This window comes from Danio rerio, chromosome 14 (genome assembly GCF_049306965.1).
Source record: "Danio rerio strain Tuebingen ecotype United States chromosome 14, GRCz12tu, whole genome shotgun sequence".
Classification (NCBI taxonomy): Eukaryota; Metazoa; Chordata; class Actinopteri; order Cypriniformes; family Danionidae; genus Danio; species Danio rerio.
Window position 1 is genome coordinate 15,510,893 of NC_133189.1, and position 25,749 is coordinate 15,536,641.

Consider the following 25,749-nt stretch of genomic DNA (forward strand, 5'->3'; position numbering starts at 1 on the left):
TGCACTGTTAAACATGTTAAAGCAAGTTGCAAGTGAAAATCTATGTCTCTGACTGAGTTTGCATTACTGCTTATTTTGACCTCTGCTGGCTCTGAAAAGCTCATTTTCAACGTTCAATTCAGAATGTGATAAAACCAGATCCAGCCACTAAAATGCATCATTCTTTTTGTTTTAGACAACATTTCATGCACTGTTAAATATGTTTAAGAAAGTTGCAAGTGAAAATCTATGTCTATGACTGAGTTTGCATTACTGCTTATTTTGACCTCTCCTGGGGCTCTGAAAAGCTCATTTTCAACGTTCAATTCAGAATGTGATAAAACCAGATCCAGCCACTAAAATGCATCATTCTTTTTGTTTTAGACAACATTTCATGCACTGTTAAATATGTTTAAGAAAGTTGCAAGTGAAAATCTATGTCTATGACTGAGTTTGCATTACTGCTTATTTTGACCTCTGCTGGCTCTGAAAAGCTCATTTTCAACGTTCAATTCAGAATGTGATAAAACCAGATCCAGCCACTAAAATGCATCATTCTTTTTGTTTTAGACAACATTTCATGCACTGTTAAATATGTTTAAGAAAGTTGCAAGTGAAAATCTATGTCTCTGACTGAGTTTGCATTACTGCTTATTTTGACCTCTGCTGGCTCTGAAAAGCTCATTTTTAAAGTTCAATTCAGAATGTGATAAAACCAGATCCAGCCACTAAAATGCATCATTCTTTTTGTTTTAGACAACATTTCTTGCACTGTTAAATATGTTTAAGAAAGTTGCAAGTGAAAATCTATGTCTATGACTGTGTTTGCATTACTGCTTATTTTGACCTCTGCTGGCTCTGAAAAGCTCATTTTCAACGTTCAATTCAGAATTTGATAAAACCAGATCCAGCCACAAAAAAGCATTTTATTTTTGTTGTAGACAACATTCCATGCACTGTTAAACATGTTAAAGCAAGTTGCAAGTGAAAATCTATGTCTATGACTGAGTTTGCATTACTGCTTATTTTGACCTCTGCTGGCTCTGAAAAGCTCATTTTCAACGTTCAATTCAGAATGTGATAAAACCAGATCCAGCTACTAAAATGCATCATTCTTTTTGTTTTAGACAACATTTCATGCACTGTTAAACATGTTAAAGCAAGTTGCAAGTGAAAATCTATGTCTATGACTGAGTTTGCATTACTGCTTATTTTGACCTCTGCTGGCTCTGAAAAGCTAATTTTCAACGTTCAATTCAGAATTTGATAAAACCAGATCCAGCCACAAAAAAGCATTTTATTTTTGTTTTAGACAACATTCCATGCACTGTTAAACATGTTAAAGCAAGTTGCAAGTGAAAATCTATGTCTATGACTGAGTTTGCATTACTGCTTATTTTGACCTCTGCTGGCTCTGAAAAGCTCATTTTCAACGTTCAATTCAGAATGTGATAAAACCAGATCCAGCCACTAAAATGCATCATTCTTTTTGTTTTAGGCAACATTTCATGCACTGTTAAATATGTTTAAGAAAGTTGCAAGTGAAAATCTATGTCTGTGACTGAGTTTGCATTACTGCTTATTTTGACCTCTGCTGGCTCTGAAAAGCTCATTTTCAACGTTCAATTCAGAATGTGATAAAACCAGATCCAGCCACTAAAAAGCATTTTCTTTTTGTTTTAGACAACATTTCATGCACTGTTAAATATGTTAAAGAAAGTTGCAAGTGAAAATCTATGTCTCTGACTGAGTTTGCATTACTGCTTATTTTGACCTCTGCTGGCTCTGAAAAGCTCATTTTCAACGTTCAATTCAGAATGTGATAAAACCAGATCCAGCCACTAAAATGCATCATTCTTTTTGTTTTAGACAACATTTCATGCACTGTTAAATATGTTTAAGAAAGTTGCAAGTGAAAATCTATGTCTATGACTGAGTTTGCATTACTGCTTATTTTGACCTCTGCTGGCTCTGAAAAGCTCATTTTCAACGTTCAATTCAGAATGTGATAAAACCAGATCCAGCCACTAAAATGCATCATTCTTTTTGTTTTAGACAACATTTCATGCACTGTTAAATATGTTTAAGAAAGTTGCAAGTGAAAATCTATGTCTATGACTGAGTTTGCATTACTGCTTATTTTGACCTCTGCTGGCTCTGAAAAGCTCATTTTCAACGTTCAATTCAGAATGTGATAAAACCAGATCCAGCCACTAAAATGCATCATTCTTTTTGTTTTAGACAACATTTCATGCACTGTTAAATATGTTTAAGAAAGTTGCAAGTGAAAATCTATGTCTATGACTGAGTTTGCATTACTGCTTATTTTGACCTCTGCTGGCTCTGAAAAGCTCAATTTCAACGTTCAATTCAGAATGTGATAAAACCAGATCCAGCCACTAAAAAGCATTTTCTTTTTGTTTTAGACAACATTTCATGCACTGTTAAACATGTTAAAGAAAGTTGCAAGTGAAAATCTATGTCTCTGACTGAGTTTGCATTACTGCTTATTTTGACCTCTGCTGGCTCTGAAAAGCTCATTTTCAACGTTCAATTCAGAATGTGATAAAACCAGATCCAGCCACTAAAATGCATCATTCTTTTTGTTTTAGACAACATTTCATGCACTGTTAAATATGTTTAAGAAAGTTGCAAGTGAAAATCTATGTCTATGACTGAGTTTGCATTACTGCTTATTTTGACCTCTGCTGGCTCTGAAAAGCTCATTTTCAACGTTCAATTCAGAATGTGATAAAACCAGATCCAGCCACTAAAATGCATCATTCTTTTTGTTTTAGACAACATTTCATGCACTGTTAAATATGTTTAAGAAAGTTGCAAGTGAAAATCTATGTCTATGACTGAGTTTGCATTACTGCTTATTTTGACCTCTGCTGGCTCTGAAAAGCTCATTTTCAACGTTCAATTCAGAATGTGATAAAACCAGATCCAGCCACTAAAATGCATCATTCTTTTTGTTTTAGACAACATTTCATGCACTGTTAAATATGTTTAAGAAAGTTGCAAGTGAAAATCTATGTCTATGACTGAGTTTGCATTACTGCTTATTTTGACCTCTGCTGGCTCTGAAAAGCTCATTTTCAACGTTCAATTCAGAATGTGATAAAACCAGATCCAGCCACTAAAAAGCATTTTCTTTTTGTTTTAGACAACATTTCATGCACTGTTAAATATGTTAAAGCAAGTTGCAAGTGAAAATCTATGTCTATGACTGAGTTTGCATTACTGCTTATTTTGACCTCTGCTGGCTCTGAAAAGCTCATTTTCAACGTTCAATTCAGAATGTGATAAAACCAGATCCAGCCACTAAAATGCATCATTCTTTTTGTTTTAGACAACATTTCATGCACTGTTAAATATGTTTAAGAAAGTTGCAAGTGAAAATCTATGTCTATGACTGAGTTTGCATTACTGCTTATTTTGACCTCTGCTGGCTCTGAAAAGCTCATTTTCAACGTTCAATTCAGAATGTGATAAAACCAGATCCAGCTACTAAAATGCATGGCTCTACTACTCTGCTGGCTCTGAAAAGCTCATTTTCAACGTTCAATTCAGAATGTGATAAAACCAGATCCAGCTACTAAAATGCATCATTCTTTTTGTTTTAGACAACATTTCATGCACTGTTAAACATGTTAAAGCAAGTTGCAAGTGAAAATCTATGTCTCTGACTGAGTTTGCATTACTGCTTATTTTGACCTCTGCTGGCTCTGAAAAGCTCATTTTCAACGTTCAATTCAGAATGTGATAAAACCAGATCCAGCCACTAAAATGCATCATTCTTTTTGTTTTAGACAACATTTCATGCACTGTTAAATATGTTTAAGAAAGTTGCAAGTGAAAATCTATGTCTATGACTGAGTTTGCATTACTGCTTATTTTGACCTCTGCTGGGGCTCTGAAAAGCTCATTTTCAACGTTCAATTCAGAATGTGATAAAACCAGATCCAGCCACTAAAATGCATCATTCTTTTTGTTTTAGACAACATTTCATGCACTGTTAAATATGTTTAAGAAAGTTGCAAGTGAAAATCTATGTCTATGACTGAGTTTGCATTACTGCTTATTTTGACCTCTGCTGGCTCTGAAAAGCTCATTTTCAACGTTCAATTCAGAATGTGATAAAACCAGATCCAGCCACTAAAATGCATCATTCTTTTTGTTTTAGACAACATTTCATGCACTGTTAAATATGTTTAAGAAAGTTGCAAGTGAAAATCTATGTCTCTGACTGAGTTTGCATTACTGCTTATTTTGACCTCTGCTGGCTCTGAAAAGCTCATTTTTAAAGTTCAATTCAGAATGTGATAAAACCAGATCCAGCCACTAAAATGCATCATTCTTTTTGTTTTAGACAACATTTCTTGCACTGTTAAATATGTTTAAGAAAGTTGCAAGTGAAAATCTATGTCTATGACTGTGTTTGCATTACTGCTTATTTTGACCTCTGCTGGCTCTGAAAAGCTCATTTTCAACGTTTAATTCAGAATGTGATAAAACCAGATCCAGCCACTAAAATGCATCATTCTTTTTGTTTTAGACAACATTTCATGCACTGTTAAATATGTTTAAGAAAGTTGCAAGTGAAAATCTATGTCTATGACTGAGTTTGCATTACTGCTTATTTTGACCTCTGCTGGCTCTGAAAAGCTCATTTTCAACGTTCAATTCAGAATGTGATAAAACCAGATCCAGCCACTAAAATGCATCATTCTTTTTGTTTTAGACAACATTTTTTGCACTGTTAAATATGTTTAAGAAAGTTGCAAGTGAAAATCTATGTCTATGACTGAGTTTGCATTACTGCTTATTTTGACCTCTGCTTGCTCTGAAAAGCTCATTTTCAACGTTCAATTCAGAATGTGATAAAACCAGATCCAGCCACTAAAATGCATCATTCTTTTTGTTTTAGACAACATTTCATGCACTGTTAAATATGTTTAAGAAAGTTGCAAGTGAAAATCTATGTCTATGACTGAGTTTGCATTACTGCTTATTTGGACCTCTGCTGGCTCTGAAAAGCTCATTTTCAACGTTCAATTCAGAATGTGATAAAACCAGATCCAGCCACTAAAAAGCATTTTATTTTTGTTTTAGACAACATTCCATGCACTGTTAAACATGTTAAAGCAAGTTGCAAGTGAAAATCTATGTCTATGACTGAGTTTGCATTACTGCTTATTTTGACCTCTGCTGGCTCTGAAAAGCTAATTTTCAACGTTCAATTCAGAATGTGATAAAACCAGATCCAGCTACTAAAATGCATCATTCTTTTTGATTGAGACAACATTTCATGCACTGTTAAACATGTTAAAGCAAGTTGCAAGTGAAAATCTATGTCTATGACTGAGTTTGCATTACTGCTTATTTTGACCTCTGCTGGCTCTGAAAAGCTCATTTTCAACGTTCAATTCAGTCTTTGATAAAACCAGATCCAGCCACAAAAAAGCATTTTATTTTTGTTTTAGACAACATTCCATGCACTGTTAAACATGTTAAAGCAAGTTGCAAGTGAAAATCTATGTCTATGACTGAGTTTGCACTACTGCTTATTTTGACCTCTGCTGGCTCTGAAAAGCTCATTTTCAACGTTCAATTCAGAATGTGATAAAACCAGATACAGCCACTAAAATGCATCATTCTTTTTGTTTTAGACAACATTTCATGCACTGTTAAATATGTTTAAGAAAGTTGCAAGTGAAAATCTATGTCTATGACTGAGTTTGCATTACTGCTTATTTTGACCTCTGCTGGCTCTGAAAAGCTCATTTTCAACGTTCAATTCAGAATGTGATAAAACCAGATCCAGCTACTAAAATGCATCATTCTTTTTGTTTTAGACAACATTTCATGCACTGTTAAACATGTTAAAGCAAGTTGCAAGTGAAAATCTATGTCTCTGACTGAGTTTGCATTACTGCTTATTTTGACCTCTGCTGGCTCTGAAAAGCTCATTTTCAACGTTCAATTCAGAATGTGATAAAACCAGATCCAGCCACTAAAATGCATCATTCTTTTTGTTTTAGACAACATTTCATGCACTGTTAAATATGTTTAAGAAAGTTGCAAGTGAAAATCTATGTCTATGACTGAGTTTGCATTACTGCTTATTTTGACCTCTGCTGGGGCTCTGAAAAGCTCATTTTCAACGTTCAATTCAGAACGTGATAAAACCAGATCCAGCCACTAAAATGCATCATTCTTTTTGTTTTAGACAACATTTCATGCACTGTTAAATATGTTTAAGAAAGTTGCAAGTGAAAATCTATGTCTATGACTGAGTTTGCATTACTGCTTATTTTGACCTCTGCTGGCTCTAAAAAGCTCATTTTCAACGTTCAATTCAGAATGTGATAAAACCAGATCCAGCCACTAAAATGCATCATTCTTTTTGTTTTAGACAACATTTCATGCACTGTTAAATATGTTTAAGAAAGTTGTAAGTGAAAATCTATGTCTCTGACTGAGTTTGCATTACTGCTTATTTTGACCTCTGCTGGCTCTGAAAAGCTCATTTTTAAAGTTCAATTCAGAATGTGATAAAACCAGATCCAGCCACTAAAATGCATCATTCTTTTTGTTTTAGACAACATTTCTTGCACTGTTAAATATGTTTAAGAAAGTTGCAAGTGAAAATCTATGTCTATGACTGTGTTTGCATTACTGCTTATTTTGACCTCTGCTGGCTCTGAAAAGCTCATTTTCAACGTTCAATTCAGAATTTGATAAAACCAGATCCAGCCACAAAAAAGCATTTTATTTTTGTTGTAGACAACATTCCATGCACTGTTAAACATGTTAAAACAAGTTGCAAGTGAAAATCTATGTCTATGACTGAGTTTGCATTACTGCTTATTTTGACCTCTGCTGGCTCTGAAAAGCTCATTTTCAACGTTCAATTCAGAATGTGATAAAACCAGATCCAGCTACTAAAATGCATCATTCTTTTTGTTTTAGACAACATTTCATGCACTGTTAAATATGTTTAAGAAAGTTGCAAGTGAAAATCTATGTCTATGACTGAGTTTGCATTACTGCTTATTTTGACCTCTGCTGGCTCTGAAAAGCTCATTTTCAACGTTCAATTCAGAATGTGATAAAACCAGATCCAGCCACTAAAATGCATCATTCGTTTTGTTTTAGACAACATTTCATGCACTGTTAAATATGTTTAAGAAAGTTGCAAGTGAAAATCTATGTCTATGACTGAGTTTGCATTACTGCTTATTTTGACCTCTGCTGGCTCTGAAAAGCTCATTTTCAACGTTCAATTCAGAATGTGATAAAACCAGATCCAGCTACTAAAATGCATCATTCTTTTTGTTTTAGACAACATTTCATGCACTGTTAAACATGTTAAAGCAAGTTGCAAGTGAAAATCTATGTCTATGACTGAGTTTGCATTACTGCTTATTTTGACCTCTGCTGGCTCTGAAAAGCTCATTTTCAACGTTCAATTCAGAATGTGATAAAACCAGATCCAGCCACAAAAAAGCATTTTATTTTTGTTTTAGACAACATTCCATGCACTGTTAAACATGTTAAAGAAAGTTGCAAGTGAAAATCTATGTCTCTGACTGAGTTTGCATTACTGCTTATTTTGACCTCTGCTGGCTCTGAAAAGCTCATTTTCAACGTTCAATTCAGAATGTGATAAAACCAGATCCAGCCACTAAAATGCATCATTCTTTTTGTTTTAGACAACATTTCATGCACTGTTAAATATGTTTAAGAAAGTTGCAAGTGAAAATCTATGTCTATGACTGAGTTTGCATTACTGCTTATTTTGACCTCTGCTGGCTCTGAAAAGCTCATTTTCAACGTTCAATTCAGAATGTGATAAAACCAGATCCAGCCACTAAAATGCATCATTCGTTTTGTTTTAGACAACATTTCATGCACTGTTAAATATGTTTAAGAAAGTTGCAAGTGAAAATCTATGTCTATGACTGAGTTTGCATTACTGCTTATTTTGACCTCTGCTGGCTCTGAAAAGCTCATTTTCAACGTTCAATTCAGAATGTGATAAAACCAGATCCAGCTACTAAAATGCATCATTCTTTTTGTTTTAGACAACATTTCATGCACTGTTAAACATGTTAAAGCAAGTTGCAAGTGAAAATCTATGTCTATGACTGAGTTTGCATTACTGCTTATTTTGACCTCTGCTGGCTCTGAAAAGCTCATTTTCAACGTTCAATTCAGAATGTGATAAAACCAGATCCAGCCACAAAAAAGCATTTTATTTTTGTTTTAGACAACATTCCATGCACTGTTAAACATGTTAAAGAAAGTTGCAAGTGAAAATCTATGTCTCTGACTGAGTTTGCATTACTGCTTATTTTGACCTCTGCTGGCTCTGAAAAGCTCATTTTCAACGTTCAATTCAGAATGTGATAAAACCAGATCCAGCCACTAAAATGCATCATTCTTTTTGTTTTAGACAACATTTCATGCACTGTTAAATATGTTTAAGAAAGTTGCAAGTGAAAATCTATGTCTATGACTGAGTTTGCATTACTGCTTATTTTGACCTCTGCTGGCTCTGAAAAGCTCATTTTCAACGTTCAATTCAGAATGTGATAAAACCAGATCCAGCCACTAAAATGCATCATTCTTTTTGTTTTAGACAACATTTCATGCACTGTTAAATATGTTTAAGAAAGTTGCAAGTGAAAATCTATGTCTATGACTGAGTTTGCATTACTGCTTATTTTGACCTCTGCTGGCTCTGAAAAGCTCATTTTCAACGTTCAATTCAGAATGTGATAAAACCAGATCCAGCCACTAAAATGCATCATTCTTTTTGTTTTAGACAACATTTCATGCACTGTTAAATATGTTTAAGAAAGTTGCAAGTGAAAATCTATGTCTATGACTGAGTTTGCATTACTGCTTATTTTGACCTCTGCTGGCTCTGAAAAGCTCAATTTCAACGTTCAATTCAGAATGTGATAAAACCAGATCCAGCCACTAAAAAGCATTTTCTTTTTGTTTTAGACAACATTTCATGCACTGTTAAACATGTTAAAGAAAGTTGCAAGTGAAAATCTATGTCTCTGACTGAGTTTGCATTACTGCTTATTTTGACCTCTGCTGGCTCTGAAAAGCTCATTTCAACGTTCAATTCAGAATGTGATAAAACCAGATCCAGCCACTAAAATGCATCATTCTTTTTGTTTTAGACAACATTTCATGCACTGTTAAATATGTTTAAGAAAGTTGCAAGTGAAAATCTATGTCTATGACTGAGTTTGCATTACTGCTTATTTTGACCTCTGCTGGCTCTGAAAAGCTCATTTTCAACGTTCAATTCAGAATGTGATAAAACCAGATCCAGCCACTAAAATGCATCATTCTTTTTGTTTTAGACAACATTTCATGCACTGTTAAATATGTTTAAGAAAGTTGCAAGTGAAAATCTATGTCTATGACTGAGTTTGCATTACTGCTTATTTTGACCTCTGCTGGCTCTGAAAAGCTCATTTTCAACGTTCAATTCAGAATGTGATAAAACCAGATCCAGCCACTAAAATGCATCATTCTTTTTGTTTTAGACAACATTTCATGCACTGTTAAACATGTTAAAGCAAGTTGCAAGTGAAAATCTATGTCTATGACTGAGTTTGCATTACTGCTTATTTTGACCTCTGCTGGCTCTGAAAAGCTAATTTTCAACGTTCAATTCAGAATTTGATAAAACCAGATCCAGCCACAAAAAAGCATTTTATTTTTGTTTTAGACAACATTCCATGCACTGTTAAACATGTTAAAGCAAGTTGCAAGTGAAAATCTATGTCTATGACTGAGTTTGCATTACTGCTTATTTTGACCTCTGCTGGCTCTGAAAAGCTCATTTTCAACGTTCAATTCAGAATGTGATAAAACCAGATCCAGCCACTAAAATGCATCATTCTTTTTGTTTTAGGCAACATTTCATGCACTGTTAAATATGTTTAAGAAAGTTGCAAGTGAAAATCTATGTCTGTGACTGAGTTTGCATTACTGCTTATTTTGACCTCTGCTGGCTCTGAAAAGCTCATTTTCAACGTTCAATTCAGAATGTGATAAAACCAGATCCAGCCACTAAAAAGCATTTTCTTTTTGTTTTAGACAACATTTCATGCACTGTTAAATATGTTAAAGAAAGTTGCAAGTGAAAATCTATGTCTCTGACTGAGTTTGCATTACTGCTTATTTTGACCTCTGCTGGCTCTGAAAAGCTCATTTTCAACGTTCAATTCAGAATGTGATAAAACCAGATCCAGCCACTAAAATGCATCATTCTTTTTGTTTTAGACAACATTTCATGCACTGTTAAATATGTTTAAGAAAGTTGCAAGTGAAAATCTATGTCTATGACTGAGTTTGCATTACTGCTTATTTTGACCTCTGCTGGCTCTGAAAAGCTCATTTTCAACGTTCAATTCAGAATGTGATAAAACCAGATCCAGCCACTAAAATGCATCATTCTTTTTGTTTTAGACAACATTTCATGCACTGTTAAATATGTTTAAGAAAGTTGCAAGTGAAAATCTATGTCTATGACTGAGTTTGCATTACTGCTTATTTTGACCTCTGCTGGCTCTGAAAAGCTCATTTTCAACGTTCAATTCAGAATGTGATAAAACCAGATCCAGCCACTAAAATGCATCATTCTTTTTGTTTTAGACAACATTTCATGCACTGTTAAATATGTTTAAGAAAGTTGCAAGTGAAAATCTATGTCTATGACTGAGTTTGCATTACTGCTTATTTTGACCTCTGCTGGCTCTGAAAAGCTCATTTTCAACGTTCAATTCAGAATGTGATAAAACCAGATCCAGCTACTAAAATGCATCATTCTTTTTGTTTTAGACAACATTTCATGCACTGTTAAATATGTTAAAGCAAGTTGCAAGTGAAAATCTATGTCTATGACTGAGTTTGCATTACTGCTTATTTTGACCTCTGCTGGCTCTGAAAAGCTCATTTTCAACGTTCAATTCAGAATGTGATAAAACCAGATCCAGCCACAAAAAAGCATTTTATTTTTGTTTTAGACAACATTCCATGCACTGTTAAACATGTTAAAGCAAGTTGCAAGTGAAAATCTATGTCTATGACTGAGTTTGCATTACTGCTTATTTTGACCTCTGCTGGCTCTGAAAAGCTCATTTTCAACGTTCAATTCAGAATGTGATAAAACCAGATCCAGGCACTAAAATGCATCATTCTTTTTGTTTTAGACAACATTTCATGCACTGTTAAACATGTTAAAGCAAGTTGCAAGTGAAAATCTATGTCTATGACTGAGTTTGCATTACTGCTTATTTTGACCTCTGCTGGCTCTGAAAAGCTCATTTTCAACGTTCAATTCAGAATGTGATAAAACCAGATCCAGCTACTAAAATGCATCATTCTTTTTGTTTTAGACAACATTTCATGCACTGTTAAACATGTTAAAGCAAGTTGCAAGTGAAAATCTATGTCTATGACTGAGTTTGCATTACTGCTTATTTTGACCTCTGCTGGCTCTGAAAAGCTCAATTTCAACGTTCAATTCAGAATGTGATAAAACCAGATCCAGCCACTAAAAAGCATTTTCTTTTTGTTTTAGACAACATTTCATGCACTGTTAAACATGTTAAAGAAAGTTGCAAGTGAAAATCTATGTCTCTGACTGAGTTTGCATTACTGCTTATTTTGACCTCTGCTGGCTCTGAAAAGCTCATTTCAACGTTCAATTCAGAATGTGATAAAACCAGATCCAGCCACTAAAATGCATCATTCTTTTTGTTTTAGACAACATTTCATGCACTGTTAAATATGTTTAAGAAAGTTGCAAGTGAAAATCTATGTCTATGACTGAGTTTGCATTACTGCTTATTTTGACCTCTGCTGGCTCTGAAAAGCTCATTTTCAACGTTCAATTCAGAATGTGATAAAACCAGATCCAGCCACTAAAATGCATCATTCTTTTTGTTTTAGACAACATTTCATGCACTGTTAAATATGTTTAAGAAAGTTGCAAGTGAAAATCTATGTCTATGACTGAGTTTGCATTACTGCTTATTTTGACCTCTGCTGGCTCTGAAAAGCTCATTTTCAACGTTCAATTCAGAATGTGATAAAACCAGATCCAGCCACTAAAATGCATCATTCTTTTTGTTTTAGACAACATTTCATGCACTGTTAAACATGTTAAAGCAAGTTGCAAGTGAAAATCTATGTCTATGACTGAGTTTGCATTACTGCTTATTTTGACCTCTGCTGGCTCTGAAAAGCTAATTTTCAACGTTCAATTCAGAATTTGATAAAACCAGATCCAGCCACAAAAAAGCATTTTATTTTTGTTTTAGACAACATTCCATGCACTGTTAAACATGTTAAAGCAAGTTGCAAGTGAAAATCTATGTCTATGACTGAGTTTGCATTACTGCTTATTTTGACCTCTGCTGGCTCTGAAAAGCTCATTTTCAACGTTCAATTCAGAATGTGATAAAACCAGATCCAGCCACTAAAATGCATCATTCTTTTTGTTTTAGGCAACATTTCATGCACTGTTAAATATGTTTAAGAAAGTTGCAAGTGAAAATCTATGTCTGTGACTGAGTTTGCATTACTGCTTATTTTGACCTCTGCTGGCTCTGAAAAGCTCATTTTCAACGTTCAATTCAGAATGTGATAAAACCAGATCCAGCCACTAAAAAGCATTTTCTTTTTGTTTTAGACAACATTTCATGCACTGTTAAATATGTTAAAGAAAGTTGCAAGTGAAAATCTATGTCTCTGACTGAGTTTGCATTACTGCTTATTTTGACCTCTGCTGGCTCTGAAAAGCTCATTTTCAACGTTCAATTCAGAATGTGATAAAACCAGATCCAGCCACTAAAATGCATCATTCTTTTTGTTTTAGACAACATTTCATGCACTGTTAAATATGTTTAAGAAAGTTGCAAGTGAAAATCTATGTCTATGACTGAGTTTGCATTACTGCTTATTTTGACCTCTGCTGGCTCTGAAAAGCTCATTTTCAACGTTCAATTCAGAATGTGATAAAACCAGATCCAGCCACTAAAATGCATCATTCTTTTTGTTTTAGACAACATTTCATGCACTGTTAAATATGTTTAAGAAAGTTGCAAGTGAAAATCTATGTCTATGACTGAGTTTGCATTACTGCTTATTTTGACCTCTGCTGGCTCTGAAAAGCTCATTTTCAACGTTCAATTCAGAATGTGATAAAACCAGATCCAGCCACTAAAATGCATCATTCTTTTTGTTTTAGACAACATTTCATGCACTGTTAAATATGTTTAAGAAAGTTGCAAGTGAAAATCTATGTCTATGACTGAGTTTGCATTACTGCTTATTTTGACCTCTGCTGGCTCTGAAAAGCTCATTTTCAACGTTCAATTCAGAATGTGATAAAACCAGATCCAGCTACTAAAATGCATCATTCTTTTTGTTTTAGACAACATTTCATGCACTGTTAAATATGTTAAAGCAAGTTGCAAGTGAAAATCTATGTCTATGACTGAGTTTGCATTACTGCTTATTTTGACCTCTGCTGGCTCTGAAAAGCTCATTTTCAACGTTCAATTCAGAATGTGATAAAACCAGATCCAGCCACAAAAAAGCATTTTATTTTTGTTTTAGACAACATTCCATGCACTGTTAAACATGTTAAAGCAAGTTGCAAGTGAAAATCTATGTCTATGACTGAGTTTGCATTACTGCTTATTTTGACCTCTGCTGGCTCTGAAAAGCTCATTTTCAACGTTCAATTCAGAATGTGATAAAACCAGATCCAGGCACTAAAATGCATCATTCTTTTTGTTTTAGACAACATTTCATGCACTGTTAAACATGTTAAAGCAAGTTGCAAGTGAAAATCTATGTCTATGACTGAGTTTGCATTACTGCTTATTTTGACCTCTGCTGGCTCTGAAAAGCTCATTTTCAACGTTCAATTCAGAATGTGATAAAACCAGATCCAGCTACTAAAATGCATCATTCTTTTTGTTTTAGACAACATTTCATGCACTGTTAAACATGTTAAAGCAAGTTGCAAGTGAAAATCTATGTCTATGACTGAGTTTGCATTACTGCTTATTTTGACCTCTGCTGGCTCTGAAAAGCTCATTTTCAACGTTCAATTCAGAATTTGATAAAACCAGATCCAGCCACAAAAAAGCATTTATTTTTTGTTTTAGACAACATTCCATGCACTGTTAAACATGTTAAAGCAAGTTGCAAGTGAAAATCTATGTCTATGACTGAGTTTGCATTACTGCTTATTTTGACCTCTGCTGGCTCTGAAAAGCTCATTTTCAACGTTCAATTCAGAATGTGATAAAACCAGATCCAGCCACTAAAATGCATCATTCTTTTTGTTTTAGACAACATTTCATGCACTGTTAAATATGTTTAAGAAAGTTGCAAGTGAAAATCTATGTCTATGACTGAGTTTGCATTACTGCTTATTTTGACCTCTGCTGGGGCTCTGAAAAGCTCATTTTCAACGTTCAATTCAGAATGTGATAAAACCAGATCCAGCCACTAAAATGCATCATTCTTTTTGTTTTAGACAACATTTCATGCACTGTTAAATATGTTTAAGAAAGTTGCAAGTGAAAATCTATGTCTATGACTGAGTTTGCATTACTGCTTATTTTGACCTCTGCTGGCTCTGAAAAGCTCATTTTCAACGTTCAATTCAGAATGTGATAAAACCAGATCCAGCCACTAAAATGCATCATTCTTTTTGTTTTAGACAACATTTCATGCACTGTTAAATATGTTTAAGAAAGTTGCAAGTGAAAATCTATGTCTCTGACTGAGTTTGCATTACTGCTTATTTTGACCTCTGCTGGCTCTGAAAAGCTAATTTTTAAAGTTCAATTCAGAATGTGATAAAACCAGATCCAGCCACTAAAATGCATCATTCTTTTTGTTTTAGACAACATTTCTTGCACTGTTAAATTTGTTTAAGATAGTTGCAAGTGAAAATCTATGTCTATGACTGAGTTTGCATTACTGCTTATTTTGACCTCTGCTGGCTCTGTAAAGCTCATTTTCAACATTCAATTCAGAATGTGATAAAACCAGATCCAGCCACTAAAATGCATCATTCTTTTTGTTTTAGACAACATTTCATGCACTGTTAAATATGTTTAAGAAAGTTGCAAGTGAAAATCTATGTCTATGACTGAGTTTGCATTACTGCTTATTTTGACCTCTGCTGGCTCTGAAAAGCTCATTTTCAACGTTCAATTCAGAATTTGATAAAACCAGATCCAGCCACTAAAAAGCATTTTCTTTTTGTTTTAGACAACATTTCATGCACTGTTAAATATGTTAAAGCAGGTTGCAATTGAAAATCTATGTCTATGACTGAGTTTGCATTACTGCTTATTTTGACCTCTGCTGGCTCTGAAAAGCTCATTTTCAACGTTCAATTCAGAATGTGATAAAACTAGATCCAGCCACTAAAATGCATCATTCTTTTTGTTTTAGACAACATTTCATGCACTGTTAAATATGTTTAAGAAAGTTGCAAGTGAAAATCTATGTCTATGACTGAGTTTGCATTACTGCTTATTTTGACCTCTGCTGGCTCTGAAAAGCTCATTTTCAACGTTCAATTCAGAATGTGATAAAACCAGATCCAGCTACTAAAATGCATCATTCTTTTTGTTTTAGACAACATTTCATGCACTGTTAAACATGTTAAAGCAAGTTGCAAGTGAAAATCTATGTCTCTGACTGAGTTTGCATTACTGCTTATTTTGACCTCTGCTGGCTCTGAAAAGTTCATTTTCAACGTTCAATTCAGAATGTGATAAAACCAGATCCAGCCACTAAAATGCATCATTCTTTTTGTTTTAGACAACATTCCATGCACTGTTAAATATGTTTAAGAAAGTTGCAAGTGAAAATCTATGTCTATGACTGAGTTTGCATTACTGCTTATTTTGACCTCTGCTGGGGCTCTGAAAAGCTCATTTTCAACGTTCAATTCAGAATGTGATAAAACCAGATCCAGCCACTAAAATGCATCATTCTTTTTGTTTTAGACAACATTTCATGCACTGTTAAATATGTTTAAGAAAGTTGCAAGTGAAAATCTATGTCTATGACTGAGTTTGCATTACTGCTTATTTTGAACTCTGCTGGCTCTGAAAAGCTCATTTTTAATGTTCAATTCAGAATGTGATAAAACCAGTTCCAGCCACTAAAATGCATCATTCTTTTTGTTTTAGACAACATTTCATGCACTGTTAAATATGTTTAAGAAAGTTGCAAGTGAAAATCTATGTCTCTGACTGAGTTTGCATTACTGCTTATTTTGACCTCTGCTGGCTCTGAAAAGCTCATTTTCAACGTTCAATTCAGAATGTGATAAAACCAGATCCAGCCACTAAAATGCATCGTTCTTTTTGTTTTAGACAACATTTTTTGCACTGTTAAATATGTTTAAGAAAGTTGCAAGTGAAAATCTATGTCTATGACTGAGTTTGCATTACTGCTTATTTTGACCTCTGCTGGCTCTGAAAAGCTCATTTTCAACGTTCAATTCAGAATTTGATAAAACCAGATCCAGCCACTAAAAAGCATTTTTTTTTGTTTTAGACAACATTTTATGCACTGTTAAACATGTTAAAGCAAGTTGCAAGTGAAAATCTATGTCTATGACTGAGTTTGCATTACTGCTTATTTTGACCTCTGCTGGCTCTGAAAAGCTCATTTTCAACGTTCAATTCAGAATGTGATAAAACCAGATCCAGCTACTAAAATGCATCATTCTTTTTGTTTTAGACAACATTTCATGCACTGTTAAACATGTTAAAGCAAGTTGCAAGTGAAAATCTATGTCTCTGACTGAGTTTGCATTACTGCTTATTTGGACCTCTGCTGGCTCTGAAAAGCTCATTTTCAACGTTCAATTCAGAATGTGATAAAACCAGATCCAGCCACTAAAATGCATCATTCTTTTTGTTTTAGACAACATTTCATGCACTTTTAAATATGTTTAAGAAAGTTGCAAGTGAAAATCTATGTCTATGACTGAGTTTGCATTACTGCTTATTTTGACCTCTGCTGGCTCTGAAAAGCTCATTTTCAACGTTCAATTCAGAATTTGATAAAACCAGATCCAGCCACAAAAAAGCATTTTATTTTTGTTTTAGACAACATTCCATGCACTGTTAAACGTGTTAAAGCAAGTTGCAAGTGAAAATCTATGTCTATGACTGAGTTTGCATTACTGCTTATTTTGACCTCTGCTGGCTCTGAAAAGCTCATTTTCAACGTTCAATTCAGAATGTGATAAAACCAGATCCAGCCACTAAAATGCATCATTCTTTTTGTTTTAGACAACATTTCATGCACTGTTAAATATGTTTAAGAAAGTTGCAAGTGAAAATCTATGTCTCTGACTGAGTTTGCATTACTGCTTATTTTGACTTCTGCTGGCTCTGAAAAGCTCATTTTTAAATTTCAATTCAGAATGTGATATAACCAGATCCAGCCACTAAAATGCATCATTCTTTTTGTTTTAGACAACATTTCTTGCACTGTTAAATATGTTTAAGAAAGTTGCAAGTGAAAATCTATGTCTATGACTGAGTTTGCATTACTGCTTATTTTGACCTCTGCTGGCTCTGAAAAGCTCATTTTCAACGTTCAATTCAGAATGTGATAAAACCAGATCCAGCCACTAAAATGCATCATTCTTTTTGTTTTAGACAACATTTCATGCACTGTTAAATATGTTTAAGAAAGTTGCAAGTGAAAATCTATGTCTCTGACTGAGTTTGCATTACTGCTTATTTTGACCTCTGCTGGCTCTGAAAAGCTCATTTTCAACGTTCAATTCAGAATGTGATAAAACCAGATCCAGCTACTAAAATGCATCATTCTTTTTGTTTTAGACAACATTTCATGCACTGTTAAACATGTTAAAGCAAGTTGCAAGTGAAAATCTATGTCTCTGACTGAGTTTGCATTACTGCTTATTTTGACCTCTGCTGGCTCTGAAAAGCTCATTTTCAACGTTCAATTCAGAATGTGATAAAACCAGATCCAGCCACTAAAATGCATCATTCTTTTTGTTTTAGACAACATTTCATATACTTTTAAATATGTTTAAGAAAGTTGCAAGTGAAAATCTATGTCTATGACTGAGTTTGCATTACTGCTTATTTTGACCTCTGCTGGCTCTGAAAAGCTCATTTTCAACGTTCAATTCAGAATTTGATAAAACCAGATCCAGCCACAAAAAAGCATTTTATTTTTGTTTTAGACAACATTCCATGCACTGTTAAACATGTTAAAGCAAGTTGCAAGTGAAAATCTATGTCTATGACTGAGTTTGCATTACTGCTTATTTTGACCTCTGCTGGCTCTGAAAAGCTCATTTTCAACGTTCAATTCAGAATGTGATAAAACCAGATCCAGCCACTAAAATGCATTATTCTTTTTGTTTTAGACAACATTTCATGCACTGTTAAATATGTTTAAGAAAGTTGCAAGTGAAAATCTATGTCTATGACTGAGTTTGCATTACTGCTTATTTTGACCTCTGCTGGCTCTGAAAAGCTCATTTTCAACGTTCAATTCAGAATGTGATAAAACCAGATCCAGCCACTAAAAAGCATTTTCTTTTTGTTTTAGACAACATTTCATGCACTGTTAAACATGTTAAAGAAAGTTGCAAGTGAAAATCTATGTCTCTGACTGAGTTTGCATTACTGCTTATTTTGACCTCTGCTGGCTCTGAAAAGCTCATTTTCAACGTTCAATTCAGAATGTGATAAAACCAGATCCAGCCACTAAAATGCATTATTCTTTTTGTTTTAGACAACATTTCATGCACTGTTAAATATGTTTAAGAAAGTTGCAAGTGAAAATCTATGTCTATGACTGAGTTTGCATTACTGCTTATTTTGACCTCTGCTGGCTCTGAAAAGCTCATTTTCAACGTTCAATTCAGAATGTGATAAAACCAGATCCAGCCACTAAAAAGCATTTTCTTTTTGTTTTAGACAACATTTCATGCACTGTTAAACATGTTAAAGAAAGTTGCAAGTGAAAATCTATGTCTCTGACTGAGTTTGCATTACTGCTTATTTTGACCTCTGCTGGCTCTGAAAAGCTCATTTTCAACGTTCAATTCAGAATGTGATAAAACCAGATCCAGCCACTAAAATGCATCATTCTTTTTGTTTTAGACAACATTTCATGCACTGTTAAATATGTTTAAGAAAGTTGCAAGTGAAAATCTATGTCTATGACTGAGTTTGCATTACTGCTTATTTTGACCTCTGCTGGCTCTGAAAAGCTCATTTTCAACGTTCAATTCAGAATGTGATAAAACCAGATCCAGCCACTAAAATGCATCATTCTTTTTGTTTTAGACAACATTTCATGCACTGTTAAATATGTTTAAGAAAGTTGCAAGTGAAAATCTATGTCTATGACTGAGTTTGCATTACTGCTTATTTTGACCTCTGCTGGCTCTGAAAAGCTCATTTTCAACGTTCAATTCAGAATGTGATAAAACCAGATCCAGCCACTAAAATGCATCATTCTTTTTGTTTTAGACAACATTTCATGCACTGTTAAATATGTTTAAGAAAGTTGCAAGTGAAAATCTATGTCTATGACTGAGTTTGCATTACTGCTTATTTTGACCTCTGCTGGCTCTGAAAAGCTCATTTTCAACGTTCAATTCAGAATGTGATAAAACCAGATCCAGCCACTAAAATGCATCATTCTTTTTGTTTTAGACAACATTTCATGCACTGTTAAATATGTTTAAGAAAGTTGCAAGTGAAAATCTATGTCTATGACTGAGTTTGCATTACTGCTTATTTTGACCTCTGCTGGCTCTGAAAAGCTCATTTTCAACGTTCAATTCAGAATGTGATAAAACCAGATCCAGCTACTAAAATGCATCATTCTTTTTGTTTTAGACAACATTTCATGCACTGTTAAACATGTTAAAGCAAGTTGCAAGTGAAAATCTATGTCTCTGACTGAGTTTGCATTACTGCTTATTTTGACCTCTGCTGGCTCTGAAAAGCTCATTTTCAACGTTCAATTCAGAATGTGATAAAACCAGATCCAGCCACTAAAATGCATCATTCTTTTTGTTTTAGACAACATTTCATGCACTGTTAAATATGTTTAAGAAAGTTGCAAGTGAAAATCTATGTCTATGACTGAGTTTGCATTACTGCTTATTTTGACCTCTGCTGGCTCTGAAAAGCTCAATTTCAACGTTCAATTCAGAATGTGATAAAACCAGATCCAGCCACTAAAAAGCATTTTCTTTTTGTTTTAGACAACATTTCATGCACTGTTAAACATGTTAAAGAAAGTTGCAAGTGAAAATCTATGTCTCTGACTGAGTTTGCATTACTGCTTATTTTGACCTCTGCTGGCTCTGAAAAGCTCATTTTCAACGTTCAATTCAGAATGTGATAAAACCAGATCCAGCCACTAAAATGCATCATTCTTTTTGTTTCAGACAACATTTCATGCACTGTTAAATATGTTTAAGAAAGTTGCAAGTGAAAATCTATGTCTATGACTGAGTTTGCATTACTGCTTATTTTGACCTCTGCTGGCTCTGAAAAGCTCATTTTCAACGTTCAATTCAGAATGTGATAAAACCAGATCCAGCCACTAAAATGCATTATTCTTTTTGTTTTAGACAACATTTCATGCACTGTTAAATATGTTTAAGAAAGTTGCAAGTGAAAATCTATGTCTATGACTGAGTTTGCATTACTGCTTATTTTGACCTCTGCTGGCTCTGAAAAGCTCATTTTCAACGTTCAATTCAGAATGTGATAAAACCAGATCCAGCCACTAAAATTCATCATTCTTTTTGTTTTAGACAACATTTCATGCACTGTTAAATATGTTTAAGAAAGTTGCAAGTGAAAATCTATGTCTATGACTGAGTTTGCATTACTGCTTATTTTGACCTCTGCTGGCTCTGAAAAGCTCATTTTCAATGTTCAATTCAGAATGTGATAAAACCAGATCCAGCCACTAAAAAGCATTTTCTTTTTGTTTTAGACAACATTTCATGCACTGTTAAATATGTTAAAGCAAGTTGCAAGTGAAAATCTATGTCTATGACTGAGTTTGCATTACTGCTTATTTTGACCTCTGCTGGCTCTGAAAAGCTCATTTTCAACGTTCAATTCAGAATGTGATAAAACCAGATCCAGCCACTAAAATGCATCATTCTTTTTGTTTTAGACAACATTTCATGCACTGTTAAATATGTTTAAGAAAGTTGCAAGTGAAAATCTATGTCTATGACTGAGTTTGCATTACTGCTTATTTTGACCTCTGCTGGCTCTGAAAAGCTCATTTTCAACGTTCAATTCAGAATGTGATAAAACCAGATCCAGCTACTAAAATGCATCATTCTTTTTGTTTTAGACAACATTTCATGCACTGTTAAACATGTTAAAGCAAGTTGCAAGTGAAAATCTATGTCTCTGACTAAGTTTGCATTACTGCTTATTTTGACCTCTGCTGGCTCTGAAAAGCTCATTTTCAACGTTCAATTCAGAATGTGATAAAACCAGATCCAGCCACTAAAATGCATCATTCTTTTTGTTTTAGACAACATTTCATGCACTGTTAAATATGTTTAAGAAAGTTGCAAGTGAAAATCTATGTCTATGACTGAGTTTGCATTACTGCTTATTTTGACCTCTGCTGGGGCTCTGAAAAGCTCATTTTCAACGTTCAATTCAGAATGTGATAAAACCAGATCCAGCCACTAAAATGCATCATTCTTTTTGTTTTAGACAACATTTCATGCACTGTTAAATATGTTTAAGAAAGTTGCAAGTGAAAATCTATGTCTATGACTGAGTTTGCATTACTGCTTATTTTGACCTCTGCTGGCTCTGAAAAGCTCATTTTCAACGTTCAATTCAGAATGTGATAAAACCAGATCCAGCCACTAAAATGCATCATTCTTTTTGTTTTAGACAACATTTCATGCACTGTTAAATATGTTTAAGAAAGTTGCAAGTGAAAATCTATGTCTCTGACTGAGTTTGCATTACTGCTTATTTTGACCTCTGCTGGCTCTGAAAAGCTCATTTTTAAAGTTCAATTCAGAATGTGATAAAACCAGATCCAGCCACTAAAATGCATCATTCTTTTTGTTTTAGACAACATTTCTTGCACTGTTAAATATGTTTAAGAAAGTTGCAAGTGAAAATCTATGTCTATGACTGTGTTTGCATTACTGCTTATTTTGACCTCTGCTGGCTCTGTAAAGCTCATTTTCAACGTTCAATTCAGAATGTGATAAAACCAGATCCAGCCACTAAAATGCATCATTCTTTTTGTTTTAGACAACATTTCATGCACTGTTAAATATGTTTAAGAAAGTTGCAAGTGAAAATCTATGTCTATGACTGAGTTTGCATTACTGCTTATTTTGACCTCTGCTGGCTCTGAAAAGCTCATTTTCAACGTTCAATTCAGAATGTGATAAAACCAGATCCAGCCACTAAAATGCATCATTCTTTTTGTTTTAGACAACATTTTTTGCACTGTTAAATATGTTTAAGAAAGTTGCAAGTGAAAATCTATGTCTATGACTGAGTTTGCATTACTGCTTATTTTGACCTCTGCTTGCTCTGAAAAGCTCATTTTCAACGTTCAATTCAGAATGTGATAAAACCAGATCCAGCCACTAAAATGCATCATTCTTTTTGTTTTAGACAACATTTCATGCACTGTTAAATATGTTTAAGAAAGTTGCAAGTGAAAATCTATGTCTATGACTGAGTTTGCATTACTGCTTATTTTGACCTCTGCTGGCTCTGAAAAGCTCATTTTCAACGTTCAATTCAGAAGTTGATAAAACCAGATCCAGCCACAAAAAAGCATTTTATTTTTGTTTTAGACAACATTCCATGCACTGTTAAACATGTTAAAGCAAGTTGCAAGTGAAAATCTATGTCTATGACTGAGTTTGCACTACTGCTTATTTTGACCTCTGCTGGCTCTGAAAAGCTCATTTTCAACGTTCAATTCAGAATGTGATAAAACCAGATACAGCCACTAAAATGCATCATTCTTTTTGTTTTAGACAACATTTCATGCACTGTTAAATATGTTTAAGAAAGTTGCAAGTGAAAATCTATGTCTATGACTGAGTTTGCATTACTGCTTATTTTGACCTCTGCTGGCTCTGAAAAGCTCATTTTCAACGTTCAATTCAGAATGTGATAAAACCAGATCCAGCCACTAAAAAGCATTTTCTTTTTGTTTTAGACAACATTCCATGCACTGTTAAACATGTTAAAGCAAGTTGCAAGTGAAAATCTATGTCTATGACTGAGTTTGCATTACTGCTTATTTTGACCTCTGCTGGCTCTGAAAAGCTCATTTTCAACGTTCAATTCAGAATGTGATAAAACCAGATCCAGCCACTAAAATGCATCATTCTTTTTGTTTTAGACAACATTTCATGCACTGTTAAATATGTTTAAGAAAGTTGCAAGTGAAAATCTATGTCTATGACTGAGTTTGCATTACTGCTTATTTTGACCTCTGCTGGCTCTGAAAAGCTCATTTTCAACGTTCAATTCAGAATGTGATAAAACCAGATCCAGCTACTAAAATGCATGGCTCTACTACTCTGCTGGCTCTGAAAAGCTCATTTTCAACGTTCAATTCAGAATGTGATAAAACCAGATCCAGCTACTAAAATGCATCATTCTTTTTGTTTTAGACAACATTTCATGCACTGTTAAACATGTTAAAGCAAGTTGCAAGTGAAAATCTATGTCTCTGACTGAGTTTGCATTACTGCTTATTTTGACCTCTGCTGGCTCTGAAAAGCTCATTTTCAACGTTCAATTCAGAATGTGATAAAACCAGATCCAGCCACTAAAATGCATCATTCTTTTTGTTTTAGACAACATTTCATGCACTGTTAAATATGTTTAAGAAAGTTGCAAGTGAAAATCTATGTCTATGACTGAGTTTGCATTACTGCTTATTTTGACCTCTGCTGGGGCTCTGAAAAGCTCATTTTCAACGTTCAATTCAGAATGTGATAAAACCAGATCCAGCCACTAAAATGCATCATTCTTTTTGTTTTAGACAACATTTCATGCACTGTTAAATATGTTTAAGAAAGTTGCAAGTGAAAATCTATGTCTATGACTGAGTTTGCATTACTGCTTATTTTGACCTCTGCTGGCTCTGAAAAGCTCATTTTCAACGTTCAATTCAGAATGTGATAAAACCAGATCCAGCCACTAAAATGCATCATTCTTTTTGTTTTAGACAACATTTCATGCACTGTTAAATATGTTTAAGAAAGTTGCAAGTGAAAATCTATGTCTCTGACTGAGTTTGCATTACTGCTTATTTTGACCTCTGCTGGCTCTGAAAAGCTCATTTTTAAAGTTCAATTCAGAATGTGATAAAACCAGATCCAGCCACTAAAATGCATCATTCTTTTTGTTTTAGACAACATTTCTTGCACTGTTAAATATGTTTAAGAAAGTTGCAAGTGAAAATCTATGTCTATGACTGTGTTTGCATTACTGCTTATTTTGACCTCTGCTGGCTCTGAAAAGCTCATTTTCAACGTTTAATTCAGAATGTGATAAAACCAGATCCAGCCACTAAAATGCATCATTCTTTTTGTTTTAGACAACATTTCATGCACTGTTAAATATGTTTAAGAAAGTTGCAAGTGAAAATCTATGTCTATGACTGAGTTTGCATTACTGCTTATTTTGACCTCTGCTGGCTCTGAAAAGCTCATTTTCAACGTTCAATTCAGAATGTGATAAAACCAGATCCAGCCACTAAAATGCATCATTCTTTTTGTTTTAGACAACATTTTTTGCACTGTTAAATATGTTTAAGAAAGTTGCAAGTGAAAATCTATGTCTATGACTGAGTTTGCATTACTGCTTATTTTGACCTCTGCTTGCTCTGAAAAGCTCATTTTCAACGTTCAATTCAGAATGTGATAAAACCAGATCCAGCCACTAAAATGCATCATTCTTTTTGTTTTAGACAACATTTCATGCACTGTTAAATATGTTTAAGAAAGTTGCAAGTGAAAATCTATGTCTATGACTGAGTTTGCATTACTGCTTATTTTGACCTCTGCTGGCTCTGAAAAGCTCATTTTCAACGTTCAATTCAGAATGTGATAAAACCAGATCCAGCCACTAAAAAGCATTTTATTTTTGTTTTAGACAACATTCCATGCACTGTTAAACATGTTAAAGCAAGTTGCAAGTGAAAATCTATGTCTATGACTGAGTTTGCATTACTGCTTATTTTGACCTCTGCTGGCTCTGAAAAGCTAATTTTCAACGTTCAATTCAGAATGTGATAAAACCAGATCCAGCTACTAAAATGCATCATTCTTTTTGATTTAGACAACATTTCATGCACTGTTAAACATGTTAAAGCAAGTTGCAAGTGAAAATCTATGTCTATGACTGAGTTTGCATTACTGCTTATTTTGACCTCTGCTGGCTCTGAAAAGCTCATTTTCAACGTTCAATTCAGAATGTGATAAAACCAGATCCAGCCACTAAAATGCATCATTCTTTTTGTTTTAGACAACATTTCATGCACTGTTAAATATGTTTAAGAAAGTTGCAAGTGAAAATCTATGTCTATGACTGAGTTTGCATTACTGCTTATTTTGACCTCTGCTGGCTCTGAAAAGCTCATTTTCAA